Here is a 17,086-nt window from a genome sequence, read left to right as displayed (position 1 = left end):
TTTTAGAGAGAGAGAGCTAGCACAGGAGAGTGAGCTAGGGGAGGAGCAGAGGGAAAGGGAGAGAAGCAGACTCCCTGCTGAGCATGGAGCCCAACACAGGGCTCTATCTCAGGATCTTGAGACCATGACCTGAGCTGAAATCAAGAGTCAGACACTTAACAGTCTAAACCAACCAGGCACTCCTCTTTAGTATTTTCTGTATACAAGATCATGTCATCTGTGAGTAGAGATAGTTTTATTTCTTCCTTTCCAATCTGGATGCCTTTTAATTTCTATTTCTTGCCTAATCATCTGGCTAAAACCTCCAATACAATATTAAATAGAAGTGGCAAGAGGGGATATCCTTGTCTTGTTCCTTGTCTTTTTCTTGGAGAAGGTATCTAGTCTTTCACTATTAAGCATGATGTTAGTTGTGGGTTTTACACTCATGTTTTTTTATAAGCTTGGGAATGACTGCCTGGCTTTGTAAATAAAGTTTTATTAGAACACAGCCATTCCATTCATTCATGTATGGTCTATGGTTAATTTGAACTATAATGACAGAGCTGAGTAGTTGTAACAGAGACCATATGACCTGCAAATCTAAAATATTTACCATCTGGCCCTTTAAGAAAAAGTCCACTGACATCTGTTTTAAACTGCTAAATTTTGGGATAGTTTGCTGTGAAACAATATATGACTAAAACAACTCCCAATCTTTGACTAGAACCTCAAAGAACTGCAACATGGGGTAAGGAGGAAACATAAATAAACAAACTGTCCCACAAACTGTCCTTCAGCTTCAAGTCATCTGGGATGCTCAGAAAATCAGAAGCCCTGAAACTGAGTTAAGGTGATCCTAGCTTGCTAGTGTCCCCAGATGCCTGCAGAAACCAATGGAAATCCTTTTGGGAGGAAGATATTATTATTGTTGCCTCAAATGATTTTTCAAATACAATGTCCAAAATATAACCAGGTACATGAGGAGATAAAACAACATGAGGAAGAACTAGTAGTTTAAAACTGACAATGGAAGCAGGCCCATAGGGACACTAGATTGAAATTAATAGACAGAAGCCATAAAACAACTACACTTTCTCTGTTTAAAGAGAAAAAAGCTGAGCTTGAAAATTATAGCAAGTCAAGAGATATAAGAAATATAAGAAGTGACAGAGCAGATCTGAAAAAGACCCAATTAGAAATTTTGGAACTAAAAAACAAAACAGGGGGCGCCTCGGTGGCTCAGTGGATTAAGCCTCTGCCTTCGTTCGGCTCAGGTCATGATCTCAGGGTACTGGGATCGAGTCCCACGTCGGGCTTTCAGCTTGGCGGGGAGACTGCTTCCCTCTCTCTCTCTCTCTGCCTGCCTCTCTGCCTACTTGTGATCTCTCTCTGTCAAATAAATAAATAAAATCTTTAAAAACTAATAAAAAATATGAAAAATAAAACAAAAAACAAAACCAAACCAAACCCAGACAAACCAAAAAACTAATTAAGAGCTTGATGGATGGGTTTGAAAAGATAATTTTTTTTTTTTTTTAAGTAGACCCCACACCCAACGTGGGGCTTGAACTCATGAGCTTGAGATCAAGAGTTGCATGTCAGGTACCCCAAGAGCAGAATTTTTTAAAAAGCTAAAGGCTTTTTCTGCCTTCGGCTCAGGTCATGATCCCAGGGTCCTGGGATCGAGCCCCGCATCGGGCTCTCTGCTTGGCCAGGAGCCTGCTTCCTCCTCTCTCTCTGCCTGCCTCTGCCTACTTGTGATCTCTGTCTGTCAAATAAATAAATAAAATTAAAAAAAAAAAAAAAAGCCTTCAAAAAGCTAAAGGCTTTTTATTTTTTTTTTAAGATTTTATTTATTTATTTGACAGACAGAGATCACAAGTAGGCAGAGAGGCAGGCAGAGAGAGAGAGGAGGAAGCAGGCTCCCTGCTGAGCAGAGAGCCCGATGCGGGGCTCGATCCCAGGACCCTGGGATCATGACCTGAGCCGAAGGTAGAGGCTTTAACCCACTGAGCCACCCAGGTGCCCCAAAGCTAAAGGCTTTTTAAAGGGGCGCCTGGGTGGCTCAGTCATTAAGTGTCTGCCTTCGGCTCAGGTCATGATTCTGCTCTTGGGATCGAGCCCTATATCGATCTCCATATAGAGCCCTGCATCCAGCCCCGCATGGAGCCCCACAACAGGCTCTCTGCTCTGCGGGAAGTCTGTTTCTCCCTTTCTCACCACGCCTCCCTTTACCCCCCGGCTTATGTTCCCTCTTTCGCTGTATCGCTCTCTGTTAAATAAATACATAAAATATTTTAAAAATAAAAAAAAATAAAAAGCTGAAGACAGAATTAGTGAAGTGAAAAGTAGTCACAAGAAACTTTTAGAACATAGCATTGAAGAACAAAAGATAGAAAAAATGAAAATAAAAGAAAAGGATGTAGTGAGAAGGTCTAATAGGTATTTCAGCTGGGGGCCCAGAAGGAAAGAGTCAGAAACAGTATTTAAACATACAATGGGTGAATTTTTTTTCAAAATTAATGAAAAATTGTGCAGATGTGATAAGAAGCCATGAAATGACATATATTCACTCTACCACGTGTTCTGACTCTTAAAACAATGCATCTTCAGGGCACCTCTCTGCCTCAGCCGTTAGAGCATGCAACTCTTGATCTCAGGGTCATGAGTTCAAGCCCCATGTTGGGTGTAGAGCTTACTTAAAACAAAAACAAACAAACAAAAAAAACCCCAGTACATCCTTCCTGTGCAAATCTGTCTTTGAAAGGATTTTGAAATCAACAACAGGTAGCTCCATAGCAGATGGAATAGGGCTTGTGTGGGCTGAGTTCAAATACAAGCTTTGCCACTCCTTGAGGCGCTACCTGGAGAAGTTAGCCAAACTTCAGTTTTCTCGGCTAATAAATAGGGCTAGTAACGCAGACCTACCCCACATTTTCATTGTGAGACTCAAGTGATACAGTGCATGTGAATAAACCTAGTGAAAGCCAAGTACTTTAAAAATGAGATATGATTTGAGCAGGATCACAGAATTACCAGTGACAGTGACAGGTAGGGCCGGCTACATAATTTGCAGGTCCCAGCGCAAAGTGAAAATGCAATGTTGAAAAATTATGAAGAATCTCAACACAGTGACAGCAGAGCATGAAACCAAGTGCAGGTCACACGCCCCTGAAGCCAGCCTTGGTAACAGGCCCTGCAAAGAACCGCCCTGTGCATTAGAAAAGGGCTGTCCGTCCCACACCAAGGTGTCTGCAGCCATAGCCCACATTATCTTTGAGTTCTGAAGGGCAGCAGTGTCTGGGGAAATTGCAAGCACACGTGTTTCCAAATGCCAAGGAGGGCAAGTGCAGTGACCGGAGTGGTTTTCTGAGAGAGTGGGTGGGGCCAGCCAGGCTGCCATCAGAACTGTGGAACTGACTGTTCCCCACAGACTCTGGCCTAGAAAAAAAAAAGCCTGCAGCTGTATCTACAGGCCCTGTTGTTGTTTGCTGCGGTGTGTTACAACACAGCCTGGCAGCCTCCAGGGCCTTTCTGTCTTCCTCCTGGAAGAGCCTGGTCCCAGAACATGTGACATGACCACACAGCCCTGCAGATTTGCCCATATTTCTCCACGCTGTTCCCTCAATTACCAGGCTTTTCCAGGTCTGCATGCTTTATGCTCACACTATCCTCTGGAGTCCGGGAATCCCCTTCCTTCCTCTTCTACATCCCTCCGTCTGGCAAACACCATCTTTGAAGACTCCATCTTTTAGGAGTCAGCTCTACTGTCACCTCTTCCGTGAAGCCTTCCCTGCCTTTTCCAGGAAGGGCCAATTGCTTCTTCTTCGAGCTGCCCACTATAATGTAAGTGGTATTGACAGGTGCTGTGGATGTTTCTATTTCCCTGGCTAAAGCTTTCAAGGGCTGTCACAGTGTCTTTTCACCTATGTATACTCTGCACACAGCACTTGCTATTATTAGTAGATTCTTTTCTTAAATTAATTTATTTGAGAGAGCGCATGCACACGAGAAAGGGGAGGAGCAGAGGGAGAGGAACAGGCGGACTCCCAGAGCCGGTTGGGGGGATTGATTTCACAACCCTTAGATCAAGTCCCACACTTTACCAAGCCACCCAGGCTCCCCTGTTGGTAGATTCTTAATCAGCTTGTGTTGGAAACTTTTAGAACAAATCGTTGAAGAATAAAAGGTTGGGTTTAGGGGCGCCTGGGTGGCTCAGTGGGTTAAGCCGCTGCCTTCGGCTCGGGTCATGATCTCAGGGTCCTGGGATCGAGTCCCGCATCGGGCTCTCTGCTCGGCAGGGAGCCTGCTTCCCTTCCTCTCTCTCTGCCTGCCTCTCCGCCTACTTGTGATCTGTCTGTCAAATAAATAAATAAAATCTTAAAAAAAAAAAAAAAAAAAAAGGTTGGGTTTGGGTTTAATCACCAGTGTCTTGTTGAATTAATGCATGAATCAATTGTTTCAGTGGCATCTGGTAAAGAGCGAAACTTTCAGGCATTAAGCCAGGTCCCTTGCCCTTGAGGAGGTTTCAGTGTTGGTTCTAGTTGCCCTCTCTGCAGGCACCACCTCCTGAAGGCGGCGATGGTGATTTGTTGAAGAGGTTCTTCAGAAATACCTAAATGACCAACATGACATAATGCAGAGAGCAGATTTAGAGCAAAGAGATGTGGCTTCTGATCTGGTTATGAGACATCAGGTTTCCACAGGTGACTATTAAGCTCCATAGCTATGGGACTTTAGGTTTCAGTTTCCTTAACAGTGAGGGGATTGACTTAGTTATCCCCTAAAGGCCAGGTGCGGCCAACTCAAACCCCTCATCTGAATCTCTATGGGGAACTAGCAGAGGGAGCCAGCCTTCCGGCTGGAGGAGCTTGGCCCCTCCTTAAGGAGAGTTTGTTGAGCAGGTCTACCCTTTGTTGATGGCAGGGGTGGGGTGCGACAGGAGGCGATCAGAGAACACAAACATTTTTTAAGGCCCTTTGCCGTCTCAATCACCTCGTATCTCACGCTTGAACGGCAGAAAGCCACGGCCAAGCACTGTCTTCAGTCACTTAGTGTCCATGGGAAATGCTGCGTGCTAAACTCGGTCTCAAAGTGGGATTTCCCCAGGCTCAACTGGGCATCTTTGACTTCCTGGCGCTAACCTAGTCCGCTTACCTGACACAAGCAGCCAGGCCTACCCCTCTCCATCCTCCGAGGGGTAGGCCGGGTAAACAGGAGGGCAGAGCTTTCAGAGATACTATTCAGATGTGAAGTCAACTAGCTGGTTTAGGCATGAGTTTCTCTGGAGGTCAGAGATGGTGTAAGGGGGGCGTCGGTCAGTTTCCTCCATCCCTTCCCTCCCGCCCCACAAAGGCCAAAGGCCAGACACGTGGGCTGCTGTGGAGAGGCGGAGTTTACACTAAGGCGGAGGTGCAAATGGACGGGGGCGGGGTCTTATTTGCATGGACTGCGCGCGGCCACCAATCCGGACAGGCGGAGCGACAGCCCGCGCGCCTTTTGGGGGCGGACTGACAGCCCCAGGGCCCTATGGAAGGCGGGTCCTGCGGCCGGCGGGGGCGGGACCGTGCCGGGCGCTGCCCGGGGGATTCGGGCCGGTTCGCGGGCGCTGCCAGTCTCGGGCGGCGGCGTCCTGCGCGCGGACGGCCTGCTGGGCGGGCTGGGGGCCGAACAGCGCGCGGGTGAGGCAGAGAGAGACCGGGCCGAGGAGCAACCACTGCGACAGGTACCGGCGCCATGGCCTTAGGGATGGGGCGGGCGGCCGCAGCGCCCCGGGAGCCGAATTCCCTCCTTCGCGGTCCAGGGGCTGCCGCGCTGCGGCGCCCCCTCACGCACGGGTTCCCAGCCCCTGGAGCGGCGCTTCGGAGCGAATGGTGCCGGGCAAGCCTCGAGGCGAGCGCGCCGGGTGCCCCTAGCCCCACTGCGGAGCCCCTCTGTGCCCCGCCGGCGCGCGGGGCCGGTACTCCCTCTGGGAGGCGCGGAGTCCGGCGGCCGCGCGAGCCGCTCCCCGCCCCCGCCGCGCTCCCCCTCGCGGAGGCGAGGCCGGTCGCGCCCGCTTGTCCTCACCCGGCTTTTGTTTCCCGCCCGAGGTGACAGGTCCCGGCTCCGGCTCCCGTCGGCGGCCCCCGACTCGCCCGAGGCCCGGCGCCTCTGACCGCGACCGCCCGGAGCAGGCTGCGGGACCCGCCGAGAGCCGGGCGGCGCGTGAGCAGCAGCCGCCGCAGGCGGGAGAGAAACTTCGCCTTCTGGGGCCCGGGCGGCGGGCGAAGTCGAGCCGGGGTGAGCGGTGCGCCGGGACGCCGCGGGCGCGATGGAGCCGCGCACACCTGGCGGGGCCCGTGGCGGGCGAGGATAACGGAGTGTCCCGCGGCTGCGCTCCTCGCTTTCGGTTTGCGCTCCCCGGGCGGTGGGTGTGGATGCGTGTTCTCCGCCTTCACCTGCCGCCATGGGACAAGTGGCTGGGATACAGCATCCCGGTGCTCGGCCGCTCTTGGAGGGTGCCAGTGCAGCGCCGTTCTAACAGGTGATTATTCTCTTGCCAGGTGAAAGCCAGTTAAAAACTTGTTCTAGGGCTCCTCATTCGGTTCACTCCTAGAACGTTAGAACTGCTTCCACTGATGTCTGAAAAGCTGTGCTGGCGATCATATAGAAGCCAAACCCAGTATTGATTAAAAACAAACCCAGCCATTCGATGGGGTCAGCGTGTAGGACGAGCTTGGAGGAACATTGTAGTCTTACTTAACAGTTCGGTTTCTGCAGTGGTGGCAAAAGCATAGTAAGGTACAAAGTAAATGGAGAATGCAGAACTCTAGATAGCTGTGGTTCAGGACAGCGTGTACAACGTTTGGCCGCCATTCAGTAAATTCTGCATGAAGTAGTTTGAGCTCGTGGTTTTGGATTTACTTTTCAGGAGGATGTTTTCCAGTGGAATAAGGCTTAGCGTTGAATGGGAGCTTTCTTTGCCTCGCTGAGGATAGACAGGAGTGTTTATTTTCATTGTCTTACCATTTTGTTAGATTGTGGACAAGGGAAAAGTTAAGGCATATTTCGGTTAAGTATTTTTAATAGTCTATGGAATCCTGCCCCCCCCAACTCCCGAGGGTTTTTACTTTAGAGAATTGTAGTAGCTTTCTCTCTTGGTGTTTGAATCAAAATTCAAGGATAGACTTGAAAGATTTTTTATTCTTTTAGGGAAATCTTTATTTTTCATACTTTCACTTACCATTTTCTCTTTGTCTCTCTCCCAACTGACCTCCACTTAATTTACAGTTACGGCCCTGACCAATGTAAGGCATCTACAGAAAAAAATACATTTAAAAATAATATATAACAATTTTTAAAATGTAGTTTTTACATATTTAAATTTATTTATAACACCTGATTTAGCTCGATTTTTTTTCTGATGTGTCTTTACTATCTTCTGGGGATGATTTATATTTAATAGAAGTGTAACTTCTTAAGAACAAAGTTATAGTTTTGATTTAATTATGCTACTTTATTAGTATTTTACTGAATTGTAATTTTACTATTTACCTACCTAATTAGTAACACCATTTAAAGCTGAACGCTTTAACCAATAGGCTTGTTGTGACTGGGATTTTTAAAAACAAAATCAAAGATTGTCTTTATGAAATGTTTTCTATCATTAAAACAACGGGCTTAAATGTTATGAGGTCTTTGTCTTTACAACATTTAACAGAACAAATATTTTTCTGAATCTTTAATTTTTTGGTTATGGTAGTTTAGATGAATTTCTTTTTTAAAACATAATTTTAACCAGTTCAGCATGAAAAACGTAAAATACTGGATTAGGCAACTAATTAAAACTTCAATTTTCTGTTTATTCTTGGATTGGAAGAGAACACATATTTTGGGATATTTAGTTTCCTAAAACTTTCTTAGCTTAGAATGAATCAGTCTAGAGAAGAAAGAACATCATCTTTCTGTAGCTGTAGAAGAAATTATTGCTATTAAAGCTAAGTTGTCTTTTTGATGCTTACGGTAGATTGCCTGAACAGTGACTTGTCCTGTAGAGTGGGTTTTATTCTATATAAATAGTTGTAAGGAATCTTATAAGTTTGGGGGTCCTCATTGTTTTGGATGATTTAGGTGGTTGTTCTTTAAAGTGTATAGGAATATACTAGTTTTGACTACTGTGTGTAATTTACTATGTATAATAAGTATTATAATCTGTATCCTATGGTGATATTTAAATATACCACATATGATAAATTAAACTTATATTTCATAGTTTTATTTATATAAAAGCATAATTTAGGAACTTTATAAAGTACCTTTTAATTAAAAACCCATTTTCAAATTCAGTTTTTAGGTATTTTACTGGGTTTTTTTGTCCACTTTAACTTGTGGTAGACCATATCATAAAATTATCAACCACATTTCAGTTTCAAAATTAAGCATAAGATGAAGTCTCACATCTATATGGTAAACACTGTGAGTGTGTTTAAGTCCTTTATCCTCAGGCGTGGTTCCTTTTGAATTTTGAATTTGGGAGTGGGCAAATTATTTTTGAATGAATAGAACCACAAAAAACAAGGACATTTATTAAAATAGCTAATTTGAGGAATAAATCAGATGATCCTCTTAGACATGAATGTGGCTTTATTTGACAGTAATATGCATGTTATACTGGAATATCTCTATATAGGCCCTTACTATAATTTTTCACAATTCCTAAAGAAAAAATCTGTACATATTTTTTTTAAAGATTTTATTATTTACTAATGAGAGAGGCAGAGGGAGAAGCAGGCTCCCTGTGAGCAGGGAGCTCGACTGGGACTTGGTCCCAGGACCCTGGTATCATTAACCTGAGCAGCAGGCAGACGCTTTACTGCCTGAGCCACCCAGGCACCCCAAGAAAAAAATCTATATTGTACATATTTTGCCACACCAAATTCTGTAATTACTTAATACTGAACAACCAAATATGTATATTTTATAATTTGAAACTATTTGAACCTTTTTTTTTTTTTTTTTTTTTTTAAGATTTAAGTAATCTTGGGCACCTGGGTGGCTCAGTGGGTTAAAGCCTCTGCCTTTGGCTCAGGTCATGATCCTAGGGTCCTGGGATGGAGTCATACATCAGGCTCTGTGTTCAGCAGGGAGCGTGCTCCCCCCACCCCCCTGCCTGCCTCTCTGCCTACTTGTGATCTCCGTCTGTCAAATAAATAAATAAAATCTTAAAAAAAAAAAAAAGATTTAAGAAATCTGTACACCTGGTGTTGTGCTTGAACCCACAACCTGGAGGTCAAGAGTCACATGCTCCACCGACATAGCCAGACAGGCACCCTGAAACTATTTAAACTTTTTAACCTAGCTGATTAATAAATTAGATTTTATTTTATTATACATTCTGAATTTTCTACAGTGCATTATGTTTTTTCAAACGCTCTCTGGCCAGTTTTATTAAAGAAAAAAATTTTTATAAAGATTTTATTTATTTGACAGAGAGATTACAAGTAGACAGAGAGGCAAGCAGAGAGAGAGGGGGAAGCAGGCTCCCTGCCGAGCAGAGAGCCAGATGTGGGGTTTGATCCCAGGACCCTGAGATCATGACCTGAGCCGAAGGCGAAGGCCTAACCCGCTGAGCCACACAGGCACCCCATTAAAGAAAAATTTTGCATGATTTACAGTCTTTTGTGGCATGTTTTTAATGATATCAGAATCGCCTGGATCATTGATAACCAGGGTGCACACTTTGGTATTTTCCACATGCTGTGTCCAATTCAGTATTGCTGTCACTTTAGTAATGAACACGTTTTGGCCAACGTGATACCGTACTGTATTTCAGAGTTCCTCATGGCATGCAGTTGTTGGCTAGGATGACCAGTTTTGCTTGGCCATCTCTGATCATTTTGTCTGCTTGTACTCCATCGTGTACTGTCCACTTATATTGAGTTGGAGCTCAGAGATAATCGACTCCAGTGACTTTTTCTTCTGTGCAGCCACCATCTTCTTTAGATGCAGGACAAACCCCAACCAAGAGCAGTCGCCAAGATGGCCAAGGAGAGAGGAACAATCTACAGGGCATTTTTAACTTCTGATAATATATCCCCAAAGCATAAAAGAAAATGAAATCTACACACATAGGAGATTAAGTGGTTGTTAGTATGAAAGTAACTGTTGATTTAAAAACAGTAACTAAGGGCGCCTCGGTGGCTCAGTGGGTTCAACCTCTGCCTTCAGCTCAGGTCATGGTCTCAGGGTCCTGGGATCGAGCCCCGCATCAGCCTCTCTGCTCAGCGGGGAGCCTGCTTCTCCTCTCTCTCTGCCTGCCTCTCTGCCTACTTGTGATCTCTCTGTCAAATAAATAAATAAGATCTTAAAAAAAATAAAATCAATAACTACTTAAGTGTGACTTAATTTATGAAAAAGATACATACCAGGTAAAAGACTCTTCTGTCAGAAGAGACAGCTTAAAATTAATTATAGTAGGTCCTTATGCACCCTTGTAACTAATCTGTGTAACAGGTTACTAAGGATATTTTAGCAGTATTTGAAACACTAAAATTCAAGTACTCAAAATGATTGTATTTCATGTTTTTTAATGAAAAGAATGGGCCTGTACTCAGTTGAAACTTAAACATTTAAGGCTATATATAATCCTTAAATGGAGCAAGTTTATTTTATGCTTAATTTAGTATTTACTTCCAGTCTTTTGGAAAACGGCTAGTTAATGAGAATAAAGGACCACCAGAGGGAGTATGGGGTCTACACATTCGCTGTATCTGTTTTCTACTCTTGGTCTGGAAGAAAAACACTTTAAAAATAAGAATAAGATTGTAATTCTTTAAAACAGGAAAAAGATAATGAAAGTTGGAGGTTGTAGCTGTTTAGAGCTGCTGTCATTTTTGTAACAGTTAATCAAAACTGTTTTCCTAGTTTTAGAAAATGGTACAATTATTAGAAAAGTGAAAATGATGTATTTTCAGAGTGAATAATGGGTTAAGTGAATAATTACACATCTGCGAAAGTTAAGGAACATCCAGATGCTAAGAATGTTGTTGTTTTTTTTTTTAAAGATTCTATCTATTTATTTGACAGACAGAGATCACAAGTAGGCAGAGAGGCAGGCAGAGAGAGAGAGAGGAGGAAGCAGGCTCCCCGCTAAGCACAGAGCCCAACGTGGGGCTCGATCCCAGGACCCTGGGATCATGACCCGAGCCGAAGGGAGAGGCTTTAACCCACTGAGCCACCCAGGCGCCCCAAGAATATTTTTTAAGATTAAAAACGTAGTACATTAGAATTGTGTTTCCTTGAAGTTGTTCATTTTGGGGGAGGAGGAGTAAAAGGTGAACAAAGATCAAACACCTTTAAAACAGGGTTGTTTCCTCCTTTTATAGTTGCAAACCCTTCCTAAAGCAAGCAGTGGTAAATTTCTAGAACGATTTGTAGCATTCTGCCTCCATCTTGGCAGTTTATAAGTGATGTTAAATGAGGATCCACTTCTAGTCCCTGAAAATGATCATCTAATTATCAAAAGCAAGGTTGGGAATTTCAAACCGATCTTTTTTTTTTTTTTTTTTTTTAAGATTTTATTTATTTACTTGACAGAGAGAGAGATCACAAGGAGGCAGAGAGGCAGGCAGAGAGAGAGGAGGAAGCAGGCTCCCCACCGAGCAGAGAGCCCGATGCGGGGCTCGATCCCAGGACCCTGGGACCATGACCTGAGCCGAAGGCAGAGGCTTAACCCACTGAGCCACCCAGGCGCCCCTCAAACCGATCTTTTAAAAAATCAGATTTGTATGTATGTTCCTTAATGTTACTACCTCTGGAAATTAAAGAACCTCCTCTGCTTTCAGCTGAAAATTATACAGTGGAATTTCAAAGTCAAGATGTGTTTGTCATAGACTTAATGCTGTAGTAAATTACTTTTTGGGATGGAGAAAACATTCTAGAGATTGAGTCCTTTTCAGAATATATTCTCCATGAAGTTGGAATGGTCTTTACCCATGTTAAGTATTAGCCAATGGATTATTTCCCTGTTTAACTTTTTAAAAAAGCAAGACAATAAGATAAAACTTGTAATTTTAACACATATTTTGGGTTTTACACCTTGCATAAAAAATTATTATGTAGTGGAGGTAACATTTAATATTTTGAAGTTCTAGTTTGGGGAGGAGATTTGTTATGAGAAGGAGCTATTTCATTGAAGCAGAGCAGGGCAACTTAAATGGAATGAAATCTGTTTCTCTTTTGAATCATTCTTGAATCATGATTTTTGAATGATCAAAAATCATTGATTTTTGAATCAATCATTATGGGTTAAAACATAATACTTACTAAGAAAAATTAAACAGCATTTCCATCTTAGATTTATTTTTACTATGAACTTTATAAGTTTTTTAAAAATATCTTTGTTGGTTCCAGGTGGACTTCTCAGAATCTATTCATTTATACACACCCTCACATAGATAAAACACCTATATTTTTTGTATTTTATATAACTATATATTTTGTGATATGTTGATGGGCAATCAGTCCATCTTTCTATACTATATGACTTTATGGGCCCATTTATATGTGGGAACCCTCCCCTTTTTAAGTGAAATCTTATTGCATTAAGGGGAACATGTTTGCAAAAAGATTGATGTAAAACGTTCGTGCAGCTTTTTTCATAATAGGAACGGACTACTGATTCACACAACATAAATGAATTTCAGAAATATTCAGAGCAAGAGAAGCCAGGCACAAGGATGTACCAAATGATGCCATTTATGAGAAATATAAGAACAGGCAAAACTTTAGGTGCGGTGATAGAAATCAGGACAGTGGCTTCTGGGTAAGGTTGTGGTTGACTGGAAAGGGGCAAAAGGGACCTTTCTGGGGAGATGGAAGTATTCTGTAACTTGACTTGGGTAATGCTAATTCAGTGTATACTTGTTGGGTAACTTCTTATTTTCATATAATTTTTAACTTACAGAGAAGTTGCAAGGCCTAATACAAGGAACATCGAGATTCACCTGTTGTTGGTGTATGCGCTTGATCAAACTTATTGAGCTGACTACTTAAGATCTGGACACTTTACGGTATGTAATTTTTACTTTAATTAGGAAAAAAGCTACAACAATTTGTTGAAGAGGACAGTGATCTTTTTACCTGCAAAAAGTGAAATACCTCAATTCAGACTTCATCAGTGCTTTCATAGTGATGGAGGAAAAGAGAATCTCTGTCAGCCTTCTTTTGTCTTTACATAGATGTACACACTCTGCTTCTCTCTAAAGTTTCCTAATGACCTGTTTCATTAGAAGAAATAAGATTCTGAAAATGATTCAAGGCAGAACTGCCAGCAAGGAAACCCTGCTTGATTTTGTTATCCTATGCACATCACCTAGGAAGTGAGACTGATAGCTAGCAATACTTTTCTGGGAATTGAAGGTAGTGATTATTCCTGTTAGAAGAGTTGTACCCCTACAGTGTGCTAGGTTTTGCACAGACATATATAGTTTTTATTTCTTGGAATTTACAGATGAAGAGAAGGCAAACAAATCTAGTTATCATTTTTGGGTGGTGCTGTTTATCATAGAGAGGAAAGATACGCGCTTGTAAACCATATATACTATTCTTGCTTATCAGTAAGTGGTAAATCTAAGCGGTCAATTTGTTCTGTGCTAGTTGCGGTACTATCACAGTCTTAGTAGAGTGATACGACTTAAATGTCATCCATTTAAATCCTAGCTTAAACTATGATCATTGTTAAAAACGTTCAACTTTCCCCCCTCATTAGTTTATATAATTTTAAATATTTGTTTCTAATTTATGGATATTGGTCCTTTTTTTTTTTTGCATCTATGTAAAAAGTTGTTTATTTGATTATTTACTAGAGTGGAAGATTTTTGAGATAATATGATAGCTAACCAGCATGTCCAATGAATTAATCATTGATACTGGGAATAAATGTTCATTTTGCCTTTCCTAACTAAAACCGTATGTTTATATGGACTATATATATTTTTTTAACAAAAATTAAAAGTTCTTTGAAGAGGAAAATAATAATTCTCCAGCGTCAGCCAACATGGGTAAATGGAATTTTTTCCTTTTAATGAACATATTTATAGTCCTCTAAAATGACAGAGGATCTTTTCTCCCTTTCATACACATTAAATTTCATTAGTCTATTGAGAATCAATAAAACATTATTTGAAAAGTTTTTGTCTGTTAGAATTTTGTTTTGAGTTGTCAAGCCTTAACGACAGATAGAATTTTTAAGATATTTGGAGTGCCTGGGTGGCTCAGTTGGTCTTGATTTTTGGCTCAGGTCATGATCACAGGGTGATGAGATGGAGCCCCACCTTGGGCTCTTGCTGGAGGTGGAGCCTTCTTGGGAGTCTTTCTCTCCCTCTCCCCGCCCCTCCCCCACTTGTGTTCACGCTTTCTCAAAAAAAGTTTTATTTTTTTAAAGATTTTATTTATTTGTTTGACAGATAGAGACCACAAGTAGGCCCAGAGGCAGGCAGAGAGAGAGCGGGGAAGCAGGCTCCCCGCTGAGCAGAGAGCCTGATGCAGGGCTCTATCCCAGGACCTTGGGATCATGACCTGAGCTGAAAGCAGAGGCTTTAACCTACTGAGCTACCCAGGTGCCCCAAAAAAGTTCTTTTAATTGAAAAGAATTTTTAAAATATCTGTAGGTAGGCTTTTTAAAGACTTTTTTTTACTATGGAAGTTTTAAACTACACAGAACTGGGGAGAATAGTATTATGAACTTCCATATACCTATTCTCCAGATTTATTAATTATCCACATTTTGGTTAATGTACTTTTAAGTTCTCACCACTATTGTAAAATAGTAGTAGTACATCAGATTTTTCTGGTTTTTCCAAAAGTTTTGTTACAAATAGAGAAACTTCAGAAGCAGCGTGTTTTAGTTCAGAGACTTGACTTTGGACAAACCATAATTATGAAACTATTTTAATCGTTAGGTTTTCTCTGTTAATTCATAGGCTGAGAAAAAAATTAATTTTTTTAGCTTTTCATTTAGAACAAAGCAGTCCAAATATTCCATATCTGTATGATAAGTATTATTCATCTGAAAGGTTAGGTTATCTTCAAAGTGTATTATCTGAGGGTTGCTATTGTTTTAAATGTTTTTTTCCGTAACCTTCTCTTTCTCTATAAACTTAATCATTGCTCTGCTTTCTAGACCGCAAATCTCTATTTTTTGTCTAAACTTGAGGCCCAAATTTTTACCTATGTCTTGAAACTAAATATGTTTAAATACTACCCCTGTAGCAGCTGCACACAAACACCCCTCCCCTTACCCCCAGCTGAAAAGCTCTTCCCAGTTTTCCTCTTCAGCTGTTAGTAACTTCATTATTCTTGTTGGTTATTTTTACTCTTACTTCCTAAGTTCATTGAGTCAGTAAAACAGTTTGTTTCTAACTTTATAAGGACTCTTTTAATCTTTTTGTCCTTTTCATTTTCAGTATAATAATCTTGATTTGGTTAAGATGTTAAAGCAGGAGATTGTTCCTAATCTATAATGAACTTCATATACATAAAAAGGAAGCTATGTTCCTAAAGTAAACTAAGACATTTTCTTCCCTTCCAGAGAAGGTTTCAGTCAGCCTTCTATAGGCAAACACATCAGTATTAAGGCCTATGTGTTCACCGTATTTAAGCTAAGGTTCTATTTAAGACTTCAGGATCAGCTCAAATATCCTGGAGAACAGTGGCTGGCAGGGCCCACAGTTTATGGAGGGGGGGCAGTGTGTAAACAACAGACTTCATGAGGCCACAGCCTAGGATGAGTTCCTTCCAGCCCAGCATATCTTGAAGTGCTTTTCAGTGGAGGAAATTCTAAGTGTACATAACACATTTTCAGGAATTCCTGGTGTTTTTAAGGCTAAAGGTATGAGTCTATGGGTTTACGTTAAAACTTATCCCTCACGCCATATTTCCTGGTCAAGATAGTTCCTGTCTAAAAGCCACCTTTGCTGAAAGGGACAGGATACTCTCTTCATTTCTTTTCTTTACAGACTCCTGGAATTGATGTTTGTCAGAAAGATAGGAACCTGTGGTTATTTAGGAGGGTATAAAATAGAAACGGGAAAATAAGTTATATCCATTGCATTTCCCACTAGCTGTCATCCAGCCTCCAGGGGTCTTGGGCTTGATTCCTTTCCCAGTGGATTGTAGTTTATCAGTTTGGCTTGCTTTTGATCAGCTTTTGGAGATCTTTTTTCTTTATGCTCTTCTGGGAAATGTTTGAATCTCCTGGTAAGAACCAGGACCCTATTTGAGATTACTGACTTTGGGAATAAAAGAACAAAATTCCGTATTGCTTTAACCTAATCCAGAATGGTTATTTTCTTCTAAGGGAATTAGGAATAATAAGTAGATTCTGAGATGCTTATGCAGAAACTAATTAATAGTTATTAAGAGCGGAAAATGGAGGAGTAAAATACATTTCTAGGAAGCTTAGTTTGGTAGGAGTAGACATTGGGGTGAGATTCAGTAGCCATTTGTTCTTAGGCAAATTAAAATCAACCTTTCTGAGCCTTATTTTAATTGTAAAATGGGTGGGTTGGATTAGGTAGTATTTTAAGGTTTCTTTGCAGCTCTGAAATTCTAAAATGAATGGTTTCTTGGAAAAAAAATCTCCTAATTTATATACTGTTTTATATAAATTTTTTTATTTTTTTTATATATATATATATATATATATATATATATATTTATTTTTTTTTTTTTTTTTTTTCCTATTTCCTTTAGAGGCTAGGAATAGGAAAAAAGGAGTCAGATATCCTAAAATGGATTAGATTTTGGTATTATTTATCTGTGTTTCTCCACTGAATTTATGCTGGACTCTACTTTCTACCTTATATTTGTGCACATTTTCTTGCTTTTTCTTTACACTGTAACTTTCATATCCCTCTTTTCGTTACTGCTTTTTTTTTTTTTTTTAAAGATTTTATTTATTTATTTGACAGAGAGAGATCACAAGTAGACGGAGAAGCAGGCAGAGAGAGAGAGAGAGAGGGAAGCAGGCTCCCTGCCGAGCAGAGAGCCCGATGCGGGACTCGATCCCAGGACCCTGAGATCATGACCTGAGCTGAAGGCAGCGGCCCAACCCACTGAGCCACCC

The 17,086-nt window shown here is 41.5% G+C and overlaps 1 protein-coding gene across 4 annotated transcripts in view; it reads left to right on the top strand.

Moving 5' to 3' along the window:
* The first annotated feature begins 5,611 nt into the window (after positions 1-5,611).
* Positions 5,612-17,086, top strand: part of LOC111152348 (FK506 binding protein 5) — a 117,399-nt gene continuing 105,924 nt past the window's right edge. For 2 of the 4 annotated variants that reach the window (XM_022510855.1, XM_022510858.1), the window contains exons 1-2: positions 6,277-6,505; positions 12,926-13,031. The gene's annotated coding sequence lies outside the window, so the exon portion shown is untranslated. The other 2 variants (XM_022510856.1, XM_022510857.1) reach the window with 2 other exon arrangements.

This window comes from Enhydra lutris, unplaced genomic scaffold (assembly GCF_002288905.1).
Source record: "Enhydra lutris kenyoni isolate GAN:26980312 unplaced genomic scaffold, ASM228890v2 scaffoldscaffold28, whole genome shotgun sequence".
NCBI lineage: Eukaryota > Metazoa > Chordata > Mammalia > Carnivora > Mustelidae > Enhydra > Enhydra lutris.
Note: the sequence above shows the minus strand (reverse complement) of the source record. Positions and strands in the feature narration are given on the sequence as shown.